This window comes from Thermobia domestica, chromosome 10 (assembly GCF_964235325.1).
Source record: "Thermobia domestica chromosome 10, izTheDome1.hap1.1, whole genome shotgun sequence".
NCBI classification, from domain to species: domain Eukaryota; kingdom Metazoa; phylum Arthropoda; class Insecta; order Zygentoma; family Lepismatidae; genus Thermobia; species Thermobia domestica.
The window spans coordinates 93,884,838-93,904,312 of record NC_137463.1 but is presented as its reverse complement, the minus strand read 5'-3'; the positions used below and the strand labels follow the sequence as shown (position 1 = coordinate 93,904,312).

At 36.2% G+C, this 19,475-nt stretch overlaps 1 protein-coding gene across 3 annotated transcripts in view; it reads right to left on the bottom strand.

Moving 5' to 3' along the window:
* The window catches only part of LOC145662571 (rho GTPase-activating protein 32-like), a 659,017-nt gene that overhangs the window by 203,423 nt on the left and 436,119 nt on the right, over positions 1-19,475 (bottom strand). The window lies entirely within an intron of this gene.

The following is a 19,475-nucleotide window of genomic DNA, read 5'->3' as shown; positions in this document are numbered from 1 at the left end:
ATCTGTGCTTCATACAACGAAATAGTTAGATTTCATGTAGTATGTGTATTTAGTGTCAGAAGACACTAGACAAGTTCAAAAGAATTGTCAGGCAATAACTTCTGCATAAATAAACGACGTATGTCTGTGTATGTATAATAGTGTATGTTACATATTATGTACATGACACTATAACTGGGCACTAAGCGTGTTGTGTTGTAATTATGAAATAAAGAAAGAAAGAAATTTTACTTAGCCGTAGCCTGATCATTATTAATATATCTCAACTAACATTATTTTTTAAAAAATCATTTACCAACATAATCTAAATTCCTTGAATTTTGTTGATTTCTCGTCCTGGCGCTCCCTTGGTCGCGGCGCCCGGGGCAATTGCCCCGGTCGCCCCGCCCATGCGACGGCCCTGTATACATTCACACAGAAATATTTGCAAAATGGCTGAAATAATCAAAAGAAAGACTGCACAATAGTATAGTAAGCAAATATTGTACCCACAGACGTGCTCAGCATCACCATATGTAACGCAGTGTTGCCAATTCAGTACTTTTGTAGTTCAAATATCTTCAAAATTTGGCATCACTGTGCATCAGGATTTCATACGTTAGTTTATAATCGCAAACAGATTTTCTGTTTGTTTTATTTTGTACTTCGTGCAATTTAATATAACTTTCCTATGTGCTAAGTTGGCAACACTGCGTTATATAACAATATTAAGCATGCCTTGAGTAGAGTATTTGCTTACTATGCAGTTGTGCAAGCTTCCTTTCGATTACTTGAACCATTTTGCAAATATTTCTGTGTAGATGTATATTTTGTATTGCTCTCTTCACAAGATTATTGATCATTCTTTCCTCTCTATCTCCTGTTTCTGCATGTCTGCGTGTAAATATTTCAATTTCTTACTTTCTTCACCTCTCTAATAATTGTCTCGACTTCCTTAGCCTAAAGGGCACAATCACGGGAAGTTGAACCGGTAAATTTCATTTTATTTTTCTATCAATTAGGAACTGCTTGATTGGGAAACGCCACTATCCATATCAAATGTTCCTTTGCCAGTTAACTAGAATATGGCACTACAAGCCCACACCCACACCGAGCAATTAAGTTTCCCTTAAGTCTTCTTTCCATTAAATTAATAATAATAATAATAATAATAATAATAATAATAATAATAATAATAATAATAATAATAATAATAATAATAATAATAATAATAACTATTCACAACATAAATAAGGCAATTAACTTTCGAACTACCCTCGTACAAATAAACATATAGAGTCTTAGTTTGTCGTATTGTGAGCATTGCAGCTAGAAACCAATAATAACATTACATAACACTCGTAAAGCAAGACAGAATCAAAAACAAACGAAAAAAAAAAAAAGAAAGAAAAACTGCGCATCCTCATCTCATCCAGTCTAAGTATCATCCCTGGACACTTTTATCAACTTTCCAAAGAAAAATAAAACTGCGATGGCGTCAGTGTGGCTTCTCTTTGAAACATTCAACTCTGCAGACACGTCGTTTTTCATGATGCGTTAGCGAACTTCGTTTGTCCAAGTTATCCCGGGAATTTGCTGCAGCCAAAGGCGCCAATATGTCTGTAGACTCTGCAGCCTTCTGGAAACAAGCAACATTCCAGGCGAAATTTCTATTCGTCCCTTGGTTACTGTCCTTTTTTCAATTTTTTCTCCTTCGTTTTCAGTAGTCTGACAGGTGTCACAAAAAGTTATATAACTAATAGTTAAACCACATTGTCACTGCAATATCACACTAGCACTGTGTGGTCAAAATACTTCATCAAGTTAGGTCATATGAGCCTATCTCATTTTTTTAACGCAATCCAATGAACTTCAACTATTGGCTACCGTTATACTGTACAAAGAGGCCTTATACACAAGAGTTAGACGGTCCAGAATACTAAAGTTCTATGAGGAGTCACAGTGTTTCTCACGAAACTATGTAAATTACACATTATTATCAGCATCTAACGCAATTATTTCCAACTGAATGCTCTATAGGGTCACAGTTTTTTGCTCGGATTCTCAGTAACTACTAGGGATGGCCAATTCCGGAATTTTTACTTTACGAAATCCGGAAAGTAGAATCAAAAAATCCGGAACTCGAAAAAATTCCGATTTCGAGAAAATTCCGGAATTCGGAAAATTTCGGATTTTTTCTGAATTCTGGAATTTTCTAAATTCCGGAATTTTTCTGCTTTCCAGATTTTTCCTAATTCGGAATTTTTCCGGATTCCGGATATTTTCCGAAATCCGGAAAGTGAAAATTCCTATTCCGAAAATAATTCTTCCGGAATCTGAAGAATTTTGGCCATCCATAGTAACTACTTAAATTGCAAGGAATAGGCAACAAACCTAGCATTGGCAGAAAAAAAAATCGTGACAGGAAAATAAAGCTTAGATGATAGTTTTGCAGATACACTATTCGGGGACTCAAAACTAATCGAACAATTCTAACACCTATTTTCTTCAATTCTATCTCCCTCGTTCCCTCTCCCTCTTTTGCTTAACCCTTTCTCTTTCTCCTTGTTCTGATTGTAAAAGCTCGCTCCTAAGTCATACATTGGTCAGTAGGAAATAACTACTTTAACGGGAAAAATTGTCCAAAGATGAAACATACAACTACATCAACTCTTTGAGTTGAACAAAATCATACACAGATTACTGTAAATCCTGACGCGTAGCTTTCGAGAAAATCGATTTTTTAACCTAAAATTTTAATGTAGGATAACTACGCCATCTAATAAAATGATTTTGATTTGATTATAGTTTAGTGTCCTTTTCAGCAGCGGGGCTATATAAGAAGGGGACCTACAGTTTAATGTAAGATCCAAACCACATGAGCTCCCACCGGCAACCGAACCTGGGTCTCTCATGCCTAACCGCTTAGTCACGAGGAAGTTCACCTAAAAAATAAAAGAAAATATTGGGAATTAAAAGAGGAAGTTGATGATTGAGAAACGTAGAAGAAACATTTAAGGCCCAAACCTAAAAACATCTCATTACTTCCAGAACCTGCCAAAAGGCAGAATACCTAATAATAATAATAATAATAATAATAATAATAATAATAATAATAATAATAATAATAATAATAATAATAATAATAATAATAATAATAATAATAATAATGTTGTATTATGACACTAGTAAGGTAACCAAACATAGAGTGGTATCATTCAGGCGATTCGCACCAGTTCGCCCAAACCGATTGTTGCTTACGGAATATTATTATTTTTGAGGATATAATATGTATTTTTCTTTTGCAGCTTTTAAAGGGACAATTCAGATATGCTGTAGCGGAGAATGAGTTTAATTTTCTATAGTATGTCAATGGAAATGTAATTCTGCCGATGTGAAGATACAGCTCACTTTTGTATAATGTGTTTAGTCTCATGTGAGAAAAGCTAAACCGATACGAAAAGGAACGCTGATGCTACTCTGTTCTGTCATTAACGCAGGCGCCACTGCTATGTCTGAATCGCCAAGAAGAAATATCTACTGCAGAACCTTTCTATTTTAAGTGTGTCCTCGGAAAATATGTGAAACATTCTTCGGCCTCGCCCCCGCCGCCCTCTTACGGAGGAAACCCTCCCTTTGCCTAGGGGGAAAAAGTGAATGACCTTGGCTGTGTTGCCAATTTGTCATTTGGTCGTTTAGTTTTGACGAGTAAAGATCGTAGGCTACTTAGAATGGCAAACAAGACAATGGACAGCAAAGTCCGTGAAATAATTCATTATGACAACGCTTCCACACCCAACTATTGAAAGATTTCGGCTAGAGCAACTTGCACTGACAAAAGAAATCACAGTAGGTTATATGTGTAAATCCTGTAGTTTTTGGACAACGTACAGCAAACGTATAACTGAAAAAGTGTATTTTATACGTACTACAGTGATCTTTCTGTAACGATTGATTTAACTTGTGCAGTATAGTAGGCCTTACCTTGAAACAAATAAAGAAATAATAATAACAATGTAATCATATATAAATAATACTAACTTAACTTACTATTGTTGTAGAACCAGTTGTTAAACGATTTGAATGATAGGGTCTGCCACTGAACAAAGAGTATGGTTGATGAGATATGAGCCAAAAGGTTGATTAATTCTGAAACTTTAATTGTTGTTTAACTATAACACTCTCAAGAGATAAGACATATCAGCATGTCAATCGGTAAATGGCATCGAGTTGAACAAAATGACGTTTGATGGCAGATCCTCATGCGTAGCTTTCGAGAAAAATCTAAGCAACTAATTTTTATGGCATTAAAAAAGTATGTAGTTTGTTGTCAACTTGATGCAATTCAAAAGTTTTAATTCTGTTGGGGTACATTATTTATTTATGTATCGTATATGAAAACGCAGATTACATCTATCTGATTTCTCCTCACAGTGACGCACATACTACTTTAAATTTTGCATACTACCACTGACAATAATAAGCAGAATACCCGTTCTTCTCACGGGAAGAATACGTTTTACTTTGGACCTAAAGTACTAACAAGGGTTGAATTTGGATTTAAACTTTATCGGGAGTGTTACTGTTCATCTCAGCCACCCGGAACGCTATGGCTTCGACATTAAATCGGTCATTATCTATCATTTTTGTATCTCCCCCTCTACCAAGTTGTTTAACTGACTTTGGATTTAAACGGCTTTAAAAGTGTCACCGTTCATCTCAGCGACCCCGAAAACTATGAATTCGACACTAATATCGGACATTTTCGATCATTCTTATATATCTCACCCTCTCCCTCCCCTAAGTTGCACCGTCAAAATGAAATGATAAACATCATCCCAGGCATGAACCTCATCTATGTTGAAAATTTGATCGAAATCGGTCGGGTAGTTCAAGAGTTATTGTCACAAACATCATTTTTATATATATCTAAAAAGATTTGATTTTCTCTCCTAAGAAAAATGGTGGGCACAACACACTCTCTCTTCCCCCAAATAGTAAAATAGATAAGTAGTTATATTTGCTTCAGCAGGGCACAATGGCTCAGTGATACATTCCTTACCTATAGTGCGGCTAATTCTTAACCCCATGCGTGTGCGTTTCTGGTTAACTGCTGAATGATTAAGTTTTCTCTCGGGTTTCTCTTCGACGCACCAACGTTTTATAACTATTCGCTCGAACCATAATCTATCTCCTTTAGTATACTGAACCAAACATACGACGTTAAAAAGAATTTCACTTTTTTTTCTTTCAACACTAAATATAATAATGCTTCTTCATTACATTTATTAATGCAAGCAAAATACCGCATACAAACATGTGTGATTTATATGGCGATTGTATTAGAATGTTTAATATTCCACCGTCCTTTGTCAACTGCGAGACTACATGAGACGTGCGTTTGCACTTCTAATGAAAATGAAATTAAATCTTTCAGTTTCACGTCTCCCTTTATGCCCTTTATTCTACGGGAGAGGATGGTTAAGACACGTGAATGACGATGAAAGAATTGGTGGAACACGAAAGTGGGAGGAAACGAGAACACCCAAGAAAACGGGAGTATCAAGATACGATGTTGTCCACTACAAACTTACTTAGCTGTTGATCAAACCAGGGACTCCACGCACCACAGGTAAGAGCTCTACCACTGAGCCACCATACTCTCTTCTGATCAACTAAGGATCTCCAACCTCAATGAACTCAAACTTCCATAAATGACATTTGACTTTCAAATAATTTCCACCAATCCCATCTTCTACAGGGTGAAAGAGGAGTTCTTCAGCTACTCTTACTTAAAAGGATGAATACATTGAATCCATGGTGATTAAGAGTACGAGTAAACAATTAACACGTTGACTGCCATGTGCATGGAATTTCATACACACTGCTCTCCTGTGCAGCGCCGCGTATGATTTTTCCATACACAAACAACATATTGCACTTTTGTCGCGTTTGTTTTATAGGTGTGTATGCAATTACAAATATATGGCGTAGAAGTCAAAATTTCACATCCACCCTGCGTATATGCAAAACCTCACACAAAGAAATTCAAGCACTTGTACGCCTAAAACAACGGCGAAGACTGGCGAACTGTTCCCTGTGGCGCAAGGATTATAACGGTCAACAGATATGGTGGGAGTCAAGGTGTTAGATTAAGAGGAAGCAGGAATGGACTAGCAAATATAAATTATGGGATTCGATTCATAAACATGGGTCATAAACACTTCATTGATTATTATATTCCTCGGGTCTTATGTTTTTCGTGGAAAGAATGGCACAATAGCTGATTGTCAACGACAGGTATATACGTGAATGCAAGTGTACCGATGAAAGCTTCATAGGAACATTAAACTCGTACTTTATTAATAATCGGATTCTTTCTATGATTAATACTAGCTGAACCTGCACTCTCTACACAGCGCATCAAGCACATATGAGCATTAATCTCCTTGTCATTCCTTACAACATCTGTACATGTCCTTTTACAGATACAAGTGAAATACGTCTTGATAAAACTCGGCAAGGGGTACCATAAAGGTGAGATTTTTTCGATTATTTTTTCAATATCTCGCACCGTTTGCAACATTTCAGGCCATTTCCGGTTGGAGTTTCTAATTATGTATGATCAGTGTTTTCTTTCTTCTTACATGTAGTTTGTAATAAGCGAACACCTTACACAAACAATTAACTATAATGCCAGTGATAGGGGAAAAGGGGGTAATGACACGCAGTTTTTTTTTAATTGCTCAGAACAGCAATGAGAGAGCACTATGGAATTTAATGAATAGTGCTGTATATACCTACATATGTTTACTATGAAATAACTCGGAACGATTGCGTAATTACTCTCCGTTATAAGATATCAGACGGAAATTTGAAACCTTACACTGCGTGCAGTTAACCCGCAGTTGAGTGTAATAGCACGCAACAGTTGAGTTCTTAGTTAAATTCTTTTTTATTTTTTCGCATTATCGCTGCTTTATAACACTGAAAACAGGAATTTATTAAACGATCCATGTTTATTAAAACTTTATAAGGAATCAACTCCTTAGTTTATGACATGGTGTTTATTAACATCCTATATAATGAAAAGTGTTCATGGTTTGTGTTAAATCGAAGATTTTAATTGACACGAAATCTAAGTTTTATGTCCCACGCTTATACCAACTAAGCTACAGGAGACGGTGATGATGAGAAATGAAGGAATGAAGAAAGTGGGAGAACCACGAGAAAACCCACGCACACGGTGTTTGTCCACTACAAGGCTCACCTGGTGCAATCTGGGACCGAACCATGGATCCCATCCACCAGAGGTGAACGTTCTACCACTTATCCACCGTGGCCCCTAAGCTCTTAATTCATATCTACTCCTACTCCTTATTAACTCCTTACTGAGAACTAAAGTTTTACATTTGAAACATGGACGGCCATTAAATCATGCATTACGCGTTGACTTTCCTATTTGAATATCATTTCTCGTAATAAACGTAAATAATAATCAGATTCCTTTAGATAAAGAAGACAAATGATAAATGAAAAGGAATGACGCCGAAGAGTTGCTAGAATGAAGACAGGAGAAAATAAAGGCGATTATATGACCCGGAATAGAACTACGAACTCTTTACGCTACAGTAACAGCTCTACCGCTTAGCCATGCATTATGATAAACAGAATTTGATTTTATTCATTACTAGGGCCGCGGTGGATCAGTGGTAGAGCGTTCACCTTTGGTACCTGGGGTTCCAGGTTCGATCTCAGCTCGCACCAAGTGAAATTTTTGATAGACAAACACCGTGTGTTTGGGTTTTCTCGGGTTCTCCCGTTTCCTCCTCCTTTATTCATCCCACCATTGCATCCATTTATCATCATCACTGTCTCCTTTAGCCTAGCCGACATAACTCTGGGACGTAAAACTAAAAGATTTCATTTCATTTTTTGACTCATTACTAAGTTAATAGAAACTTGTTCTTTGATGTAAAAAACAGCTCCTCACCTTCAGTCCAGCTTAACATTCACATTTTATTATTCTCTAAATTAGAGTAACACCCTACTATTAAAAATATATATATCTAATGTCGAAACAACTACACACGATCCCACCTAGCTGAATGACAATACATAGCTCCACTGACGATGAAACAATCCATGAAACAATTCTGAACCTGCTGTGGCCCCACCCAACAATCACTCGCCTCTTGTGCTGCCACCTAGCAGCCTTATGCACAAACCAACAAGAACAGCTGAGACGAATCTAGTATCAGCTGCCATCTGTCAGCTGTTCGCTGAACTTTCGCAAACACACAAACTTACATACAAACAGACACAGCACACGAATATCCCATTGATCTTCAATTCATAACTTAAGACACAGCAAGATATGGATGCTTTCTAATCGCAAATAGACTTATTAAAGGTCAAATTCTTCATTAAAATAAATTATTTAAGTAGCTAGTGCATATAGAGCTTATAATTACACGGTGACAATGTTAAGTGGTAAATGTCAGTACTACAGATAAGGCATTGGAGATCTTCCAGATGCAAGCTCTACCGAACGTTTCTACGAAGAAGCATTAATCCTCTGAACCATAATGAAAGCTTTACGAAGCCGCTAATTTACTCTCTAAGAATCATTCTTAAAACTATTTTCGTTTGGATGACAAGTCATTTACAAAACAAACGAAAACACCAAATTCCAAATATTAAACGTGTGAAACGGGGAAAAGTATGCAGAAGTTCGATAATATGTATGATTAAGACACGAAAACGTTTTTTTTAAAAGAATAATTGGTTTATAATGTGGGTTTTATCCTTTCCTCTTATTATGATAATCCTATTCTGGGATTATTGGTCGATTGGTTGATTTGCATTGTACTTAAGAATTTAGTGTCCCTTTAAAGACCGAAGTTATATGAGACGTGGATCTACAGTTTAGCGTGAAATCTGAACCACACAATCTTCGCCGGATAAAGAACCCAGGTTTTCCGCGCCAAAGACGCGAACACTTAACACATAATCACCAGGGAGTTTTGATTTGGAGCTTAGCACCCCATTCAACATCAAGGCTATATATGAGACACACCTACAGCTTAATGTGGGATCCGAGCTACTGGGAATTGAACCCAGGTCTGCTGCATGAACGTACGTTCGCTAAGTATATAGCCACAAGGGGGTTCGTGTTAATGTTCGGAAAACATAAACAGAATATATTATTAGGCTTTTAGTTCTGGTGAAGTGAAAACATAGTTGTAATGATTTTGCACACCATTTTTTTTTTTGTATTGAGTTTCCTTTAAATTGCCACATATTTTTAAAAAAAGGCTTATGACGTATCTCTTCAAGTGTGTAGAAATCATTTCATGGTGAGAGATATTTAAGTTATGGGTCTGGGTTGAAATCCACACCTTTTGTAAGATATTTTTTTCTCTTCATCTTTCACCGCTCTTTTTCATGATAATATGTCGCTACCTGTAAATTATTATTATTAGTATTAAGGTTTTTAACGGTAACGGAACCGATAGTCATAAATGGGTTCTATTGGATTTTCTCTTCAGAACCGCATGGGATTTGTAAATTGTTTTCGGACCAATTTTCCCAGAAAATCAGTCCTGGTTCTGGAACTGAACCTGATATCGAAATGGAAAAAAGAATGAAATGAAATATTTCAGTTTAACGTCCCACGATTATCCCCTTCAGGCTAAAGGAGACGATGATTAAGGCAAGTGAATGATAATGGAAGAATTGGTGGAATGAGAAAGTGGGAGTACGTCGAGAAAACCCACGGACACGATGTTGTCCGCCACGAACTTACTTGGTCGGGCATCGAACCAAGGACCCCCAAGCACCTGATATCGAACTGGAAGCGAAATTAGAGATAACAGAGAAATAGGTTTCGCAACAAAACTGCTGTAGCTGGTTCCTTTCATCTTGCAATGATCTGCGCCCAACGATGTTTGCAAATGATGATCTCAAAATATATTTCCACTCTGTTCCGGGAAACACATCGAGTTATGGTTTTGGGTTCCATGAACAGAATCGATATGTCAAACTGTATTTCAGTTAATGTTGCCCACGAAGCGTGAAGTGTATTTTCAAATTCGAAACGAGACGAGGGGGCGCGGTGGCTCAGTGGTAGATCGTTCATCTCTGGTGCTTGGGGTTCTGGGTTCAAACCCTGCTCCCGCCAAGTGAACTTTGTGGTGGACAAACACCGTGGTCGTGGGTTTTCTCGGGGTTCTCCCGTTTCCTCCCACTTTCTTCATTCCACCATTTCACTTATCTGTCACTTTACCGTCTCCTTTAGCCTAACGAGACGAGACGAGAAATAACAATTCTCGAGCCTCATGAGCAACACTACACCCAAGTCTTATAGATCTCAAACACTCGTTTAGTGTTACATGATTCATTATTAATAAACTACACATTGATAAAATGGCTATACGAATAATATGAAGAGTATTTATCAACGTTTAAAGTTATCAAAGTCATTACATAATATACTTCAATAATAAATATGGATTAAATGTTGATATATCACACCCTTCGAGGACCTAAATTAAGGGGGCTGGAAATCAGAGCATAAATTTTGTACATAAATTTGCAAAACGAGACAAGGAAACAGCGCCGTAACTTGTTTTTTTTTTCTGGGGACAAGCATTAATACGCGCATTTGGGCCCCCTTTTTCCATTTTTCTCTTACTCTTTATGGGCCCCCTGGAGCCTGTGGGCCCTCCCGCACGGCAAGTTATTCTGGGCCGTTAGTTATGCCTCTGGGCCCGTTCCATACATGACAAATTAAATTAAGGGGACAATATTGACATATCTCAAAGAAATACGAATTAATATTATTTCTAGGGCTCCTAAGAGTAGATATTTTTTTAGTGGAATGGGCCCACGACTTTTATTTTATTTACCTTTTGTGCTGTTTTGTTTATGTAATGTAGTGAATCTGTTCGAAGCTTCATTCATAATTACATGTTCGTATCGTATATGACGTAAGAAAATGTTGTCTTAAAACGGGCCCCCTTCGAACGGAGGGGCAGTTGCCCTCCCTGCCCCCCTCCCACAAGTTACGCCCTGCAAAGAAAGCTTATCGAAACGAGAATTAGACAAACATTTATGAGACGAGACAAGAAAAGCTTATTTCTCGTCTCGCCTCTTAATCAACACAAATTTCAGTTTTCTTCCCGAAGCACACGAAATTAAAATGCTTAGTTACATTTCGGTTTCTTATTTAAGTAACCAGAAAAAGAATCCTGATTATTCTTTTTTTTTTTTTAAACTAACTATTTAGGAAAAAGTTTTATTGGTGTATCATTGCTGTGTAAATGTTGTGACGAGCAAATAAAGTTTATATATTATACGAAAACCACACGTTTTCTTCCAAAGTTCCTGTATCGACAAAAATTCAGATTTACCTAATATAGCCCAGTCAATAAAGGTTTTCGCAAGGAAAAAATTTGGGTAAAGCTGATTTTCTCCCAAGTGATAGACCACTATGAAGAGAACATTTTCCCAAAAGTCCCCGCCCCTCCCCCTGGAGCTTCTCCCCCCACGCCCCCTCAAAGTTAAAAAATGGGCGTTTTAGAAAAAAGGCCATATCTTCAAAACTAATGAACATATTGACATGCTTCTTTTTTTTTCGTAATCTGTGAAATGTGCTCTACAATTTCGTATTCCTTAAAGTTTTTCATAAACCTAATGGTTTCTTGGCAACTTTAACCTAAAGAGTAAAAAATGAAAAAAATCGCCCGCGCCATTTTGTTTTTCCTCTTATATTTCCTTAGTGAGTTCTGATATGGAAAAATGTTTCAAATAAATCTTAAAGAGCATAAAATTATCTTTCCAACGGTGTATATATTGTGGGGGTTACTCTTAAAATTAGCCATGTAGCGAAGTAAGTTTGAAGACGAGCGGGCTCAAATTTTCGCCTGAAATATGTCACTATGTTTCATTTCGAAAGAAAAAAAAATAATAACAAAGTTTTTTTTTCAAATAATAAACCACTGCATTGTTAGGAAAGGATTTTTGTTTAGTCCTACCTAACCCTGTGAAGCTTTAACCCTTACTCTATCCCCATTACCATTCCAAATTTAAAAATAAGCGTTTCTGACAAAAAGTATTATCTCCAAAACTATACAACACACTGATAATTTTCACATTCTGTTTTATTCTTAAAAAAAGTGATAAAATTATTTTATTTTATTTTCTATTTTTTTTATAAATCTAATAATTTCTAGATACCGGTAAACAAATAAACTATAAAAATTTGAAATATTTTGTTTGCTCTTGCTTTCCCTATTTTTTTGCCTTGGATCTCCTCAGTCAATTAGCGTATGAAATTATATCTATAACATTTTTTATTATGTTTACATCTTAATTTTGAACATGTCCGCTATGCTTACTGCAGTATTTTCAACTTAATCTTCCGTAGCTATACAGTATACTATTTAATTTTCGGATGATGATTCTACAAGTTCTTCCTCGGAATAGAAATGTGAATTTAGGCAAGACAGCCCATACAGTGCTCACACATTGCAGAGCAATCTATTTTAGTTATTTTACATTTACAGCATTGCCTACATCCTTGCTTACACGAACATGATATGTACAGAAGCTCGTCTGGTGCAAATGGCTTGGATGTGGGAATAGATTTCAATGTCTTTTTGGAGCGTCCGTTTTCTTTAATTAATTCTATCCTCCAACCCCATTCTGTGTCAGGAAGTTTGTTTCCTAACCATTTCTGTACTTGCAAAAATACTCTGAGCGAATGTTCATTACACGCTTCAGAAGTTGGAGGTAGTTTGGCCAGGTCAAAGTTAGATCTTAGTGAACTTTTCTTCGTGAAAGACAAAAATCTGTGGTATCGGGCTTCATTCAAATTTGAGTATTTTCCCAAATCATACAAAGCCAAAACTAAATTTCCACCTGTAGATAATATTTCTCCTTTATATTTTGAAATATCCAAAAAACACTCTGGCCCAGTTTTGAAATTCCGGTGATTTGAGCATATCTATTACTTTTAATTTGCCCATACCATAAAAACACGATGTCGTGTCACATCCTGTAAACGCATGATAGAACAAAAGTAGTTGCCGGCAATCTCCAAACTTTTCAATCAATGTTTCGATTCTGAAGTACCGTGTGTTCGGAGTCACACACCTTTCTCTTTACAGAAGTAAACAGAAGCACTTTCTTTCTCAGGAGGCCAAGCAGTAAGTAAGACTACCAGGTCAGTATCAGATCCTACAACAATAACTTTTGAAGCAGTTTTCAACTGTTGAATGGCCGTCATTACAATGTCAACATCTGCGTCTTCCTCTGCTGTAATTACAGTCAATCTCCGTTTCACGAGTTCAGACCCCAGTGCCAACGATAATCTCTTCTTATTGTTTCTATTACCTAAGAACTCGTTTTTTCCCGTGGCGCAGACTGTTTTTTGACAAAAAAATATGTCTTGTGAAGATTTTTTCGCCTCTCTCCTGTTTTGTTCTTCATTTTTCGTGGTAGGCTCACTAGGGTAACCATCAAAAACAACGATAGATTTTTGACCATATTTATTAAGAACATGTGTACAATAGTTCTCTAAGACAGTTCTTAAGGTACAATTTTTTGGCCATGGCAGATGGTGAAGAAGAAACCCTCCGTCTACAATATATGTTGCATCCTTTACATCTAGTTCTTCGATGATTCCTTCTTCAAAAACCTTCATCAAGGATGATTTTGTACCTTTTCGAAGAGAAACTTCGTCAAACAGAGCTGGTGGGCGTACTGCCAATTCATATTCGAAATATGTCTTTAATTTGCTGGCGCTATCACAGGCACACAATATCCGATTAAAAAGCTGTTGAGAATTGATATTGACCTCTTTTGATCTTACTCTTGCTGACTTCTGTGCTGCCTGTGTCTTCACCTTTTCTGTGCAGTTTGAGTTCTTGGAAATTTTTACCTTTAATTTTGTTCATGGTAGACAAACCGACATCGTATGCTTGATCACAGTTTACTGAATCATCACAAACAAACCCAGTGGCCAAAGAGACCAGTTCACCAGACAACTTTGTAAAAGGATTGTGTTCTTGTAACCAAGCTGTAAACTTCTGTAAGTCTGACAAGTCTTTCTTCTTTCTGGATTCTCGTAGTTACACGTGCTGTTCGCTAAACTGCATTGCTGTTCCGAAAAAATCTTCTACAGCCTCATGGACTTTGAGAAAGAATGGTGTTCCAAGTACCCATTTTGAAAGAGTATTGTCAGTAATGCCACGGCCATGTGTCAGTCCTCCAACAGATTTCATGGGTCGCATCAAATCTTGTTCTATGCACATATCAGACCACGTTCCTGACCAGTACTTGCCTTTCCGCCTAATAGTGAAGAATCCTTTCTCCTTAAAAATAACTAGTTCTTGATTTGTAAGTTTTGATTAAAGTTTGCACATCTCTTGTGCATACAAGTGGGCGGATTTAGCATAGGGGAGATGTCCGGCAGAATGAAAATATGGGAGAATTTGAATTGTTGTATTCATATGTAAATCTCAGTTTCCTGATCTTTCAGCAAAGATAAGGTCAATGCACCTAAGGAGATTAACCCACAGCTTAATTGTTCTGCTTAAAGTTCTAATTTCCTGCAAGAAATCGTTAAATTTGCTCAAAGCTTCTTTAACAGCTGGTTCTTCTAGAACATCTTGTTCATTAAAACTCTTTTCAAGAAGATCTTTAGAAATATTTTCCAAATATGCAAGAGAGCCATTTATTTCAGGAAAACTGCTCTTCATCTCTTTAACAATCGCACAAGCAGTAAGGCTATATGTTCGGACAGCTCTTGTGTATGCGTGACCATTCAAATGTGGTTCACAATCAGTTTACCGTAAACTGTAGCCTATAGGTCTTCCAAACCACTCCCTTCCATTATATTTCCAATAGCACCCATAAAAGACATTAATAGATGGAATCCTCCTAGCCTAAGAATAATTTTTGACACTTCATTGTTGGGATTTGCTGACGCTACAATTTCAGCCGCCTTTAAAAACAATGGTTGATCGAACGTAACAATACAGGCACGGCGTTGCTTCTGACATTGTTCTGCAGCATAACTGAGAGCAGAGAAAATTGTTGATGGATTGCTAGGATCCATGTTTATAAAGGGAATTCCTAATATATATGTATCCTCACAATCTTCTCTTCTACTCATTACGGAGGTCATGAATCCATTCCACCCAGGCTGCATATCTGCGCCAGCAATCCACAAAACATTCATTGGAAATATGGGATATACCGTTTGACATTCAATTCCTCCGGTAACTTTCAAGTCATTAAGATCTTCCACAAAAATATTGGAGAGCCCACTACGGTGACTTTTTTTTTTTTTTTTGCCATACGAAAGAATACGAATAGTTTCAGGATTAAATGTTCCCAACGGAGTTCGCTTCACCTCCACTTCTGTTTTAACACATTTACTTAGTGTTATGCATTTTATCCCTCCATGATATTTGAGGCGAAAATTTGAGCCCGCTCGTCTTCAAACTTACCTCGCTACATGGCTAATTTTAAGAGTAACCCCCACAATATATACACCGTTGGAAAGATAATTTTATGCTCATTAAGATTTATTTGAAACATTTTTCCATATCACAATTCACTAAGGAAATATAAGAGGAAAAACAAAATGGCGCGGGCGATTTTTTTCATTTTTTACTCTTTAGGTTAAAATTGCCAAGAAACCATTAGGTATATGAAAAACTTTAAGGAATACGAAATTGTAGAACACATTTCACAGATTACGAGAGAAAAAGAAGCATGTCAATATGTCCATTAGTTTTGAAGATACGGCCTTTTTTCTAAAACGCCCATTTTTTAACTTTGAGGGGGCGTGGGGGGAGAAGCTCCAGGGGGAGGGGCGGGGACTTTTGGGAAAATGTTCCCCTCATAGTGGTCTATCACTTGAGAGAAAATCAGCTTTACCCAAATTTTTTCCGAACTTTGATGTTTTTTGACCTTCATTGACTGGGCTAATAGTTTAAAAGTTACAATCAGATAAATGGTCCATCTTGTACTATGCCTATATATTTTAAGAAAAAACAAAAACTACAAACGATTTTCTTTTAAAAATATAAAAGTACGGAAAGCAAGAAAAATATTCCTTCCTCGAATATATTCAGGAACAAACTATATATTAAATTAAGAATTTCACACACCTTCCCTTAACGCTCCAGTTCAGTTCCATTTGTGTCTGAATAACCTTGAAATAGAGTGTATTAATAATACAAAACTACGGTTCATATTCTCACATTGCTACTGAAGTGAAGAAAATTGTATAAAACGTTGTGTAATCAAACGCACTGTAGTTTTTTATTCTTTTTTTTTTCTGATACGCCAGACTGCTTATGAACTCAACCTAATAATAACTTTGTTTCCTTGTTGTTGGGCGTGTATCAAGATGTTTAATCTCAGTGTCACGACCATTTCAAGATGACAGTTCTTTTTTATATATATTTTTCATTTTATTTAATTCCCCGTCATCATCAATGTTGAACGAACAGTCTGTTTATTTGGAAGAAAGAAAAAGAAAAACAGACCAAGAACATGCATCACAGTTTTTAAAAAATCCAATCTTCTTAGAAGCGGAAATAATACCTTATCATGTCGTCACACCCGTTTTTCTAATGACTGAAGTTTCATGAAAAAGATTTTTTTAAAAAAAGTATTTTTTTTTTCTCTTAGTCACACATTTACTTATTGGCGCTATGACAATGTATATACAGAGTGTACCTAAAATAATGGAAAAAAATTTTCCGAACTCTTTCGTACTATCAAAAGCAAGCAGCCTAATAATAAATATTTATAGTATTGTTTTTTTTTCTCCTAGAAACTATAGGCGTGACAACGAAAATTTCAAAAAGCTGTGATTTTGAAACAAATTGATAACACCGAGACTGAACACTAATAGTTTAGGACGCTAGCTTTTGGCCTACTGGTCACTAGCGGATCCAGAAGAGTCGTTTCGAGGGGGCGGATCTCTTAGACAATGAGCGTAAGCTCGAGATAACGAAATCCGAATAAAGTATTTTTGTGAAGAATAACGGAACAGTTTGAACGAATGTATGAATTTCATAAAGGGTGATATTTTTTAAATTCACGGATTTCATTTGGGTCTAGAATTTCTAACTGAAGTCCGATTTTTTGCGGTTTGTGGCAAATGATCAAGGAAGGATGGGAGATTTATAGAACTATGTTTACTGGTGTATCCCAGACAGGAACATAATATGGTGGCTAGTGAATACATTGGAAGAAACAGGACCGCTTCTGAGTGAGACAGAGAAGCATCGGACCTTGCAGGCGGGTGTTATGGAAGATGTCAGTTATCGACAACTTAGGTCGCCCAAGAAATCTCTCCGTCATTTGTTGCAAGAAACTGACTATACCTATTCAACATGTGATTTATGGGTGTTACCACTAACACTTCATTTGTATTTTCACTAACATTTAATTTGTATTCTGCAATTTCGCTTCAAAAATCCAAAACCTCATTCCACTTGTAAGGTATACTGGCGAATATTTACTGTTTTTCTTGAGGATATATTGATAGATAATACCCCGGTGAATTTAAACCAGTAAACATAGTCCCATTATCTCACATCCTTCCTTGATCATTTGCCACAAACCGTATGAAAATCGGACTTCAGTTAGAAATTCTAGATCCAAATGAAATCCGTGAGTTTAAAATAAAATAAAAACACCTTATATATTGTTATAGGCCAACTATGTAATTGTAATGTGATATTGAATATTATGGCATGCAGGATTCTAAGTGGAACAAGCAAATTTATGAAACAGTCCTTACTTATTTTTAATTTCTTTTCAATTCTCACTTGAAAGAAAAAATGTAGTATAAGACCTGTTAAGTCTGAGAACACTATTCCTCTCCACTTCGATCACTTGGCACGTAAACATAATATCAATTATCATGTACTTGAATGACAGAGGTAGCTTTTCAACAACACTGACGTTTGGACTACTTACAGGAAATTCTTCATAGTATTAGTTCGGATTGTAGGATTGTAAGGAGACATACAGACTCTACGTATCGCGAAACTAACTGACCTTAGAAGAAAAACGTTAGTTTTTCGAAAGGCAGTTTCATCTCTACTATTTCCGCAGATCCGTGACTGGTACGGGATCGAAGCTTCAATTCCATATCATATGGGATAAGTAGTAAATAAAATCATATACTTAGATTTTAGCAGAAGCTTCATTTTCACAATATGAGGACACGAGTGTAGATGTACTACATTCATGATTCATTCTCTGCTAAAAATTTTCAACTTCTGAGGTTCTCTATAAGGATACGAGAATATATCGTTAAAAAAATAATATTACCACAAATAATGTGTGATACATACATGTATGTCTTAAATTATTTCGTTATTCACTTGCATTTATCATCCGTACTGAGGTTATTACAGGGCAAAACCACACGCCAATTTCTATTCTATAAATATGAAGCCATAAACATATAATTCTAATACAAGTGATTGCAATTTTTATTATTATTTCCTGCGGAAAGAATTACTCACACCCACAAGTTTAAGAACATGGAATTTTGACAAATGAAAATCGGTGGTTTATTACCTAATTTCCGATATATATATATATATATATATATATATATTATCGCTCTGCCACCTATGTCTTCGAATATTTACTTCAAAGCTGAAAACCTCTTCCTCCTCTCTCTCTTTCACACATACACAGTCATACATTTTTATTAAGATTTTTATATACTTAATAATTACTATCTTTATTTCAGTAAAATCAGTATTAAACCTTGCGCCACCGACCAACATAGTCCCCATACCTTATTCAGAGAAAATTAAGTTTGAAAAACCAGAGTTAAACCAATATTTACAAAAACAAAAAAGAAAAGAAAAGAAAGGAAAAAGAAAGAAAAAGAAACAAACACAAGGAAAAGAAAAGAAAAAACGCTAAAATCAGATTACACATTTACTTGTATTCAAAGACTCTGTTCGCGAGTCCGTACATCTTTACTATGAGAGAAGAGAAAATCGGAAGTCTGAATTCCCTTCAAATATAACATGTATATCGCTATCTAAATTTCTTTTTACACAAACAACGCAAGGGTATTGTTTTCCTTATATTTTGTGCTTATAAATACTGCTAATACACAAGATCATTTTCAGGTTTTGCTTTGAGGGTGGAGGGAAAGATTCTCCTCGGATGCAAGTACAGTTACACATATTTCTTGTTACTGTATTGCTATAGTATTACGACATATTAATTTCAAACTTCGGGGGAAGGTACGGTCCCTGTCCTCCTAAAAGACGACCATGCAGACGTTTTCACAAAATACGCTTTCCTTTCCCTAAATTCTTCTAAACCACATTAAATAAGTTGCTGACGAGCCTAGGGGAAAAAGCTATTACAGCCTCACATACTAGATCCCACAAAAGCTATAAGGTATAATATTATAAGAAGATAAAACGTCACAA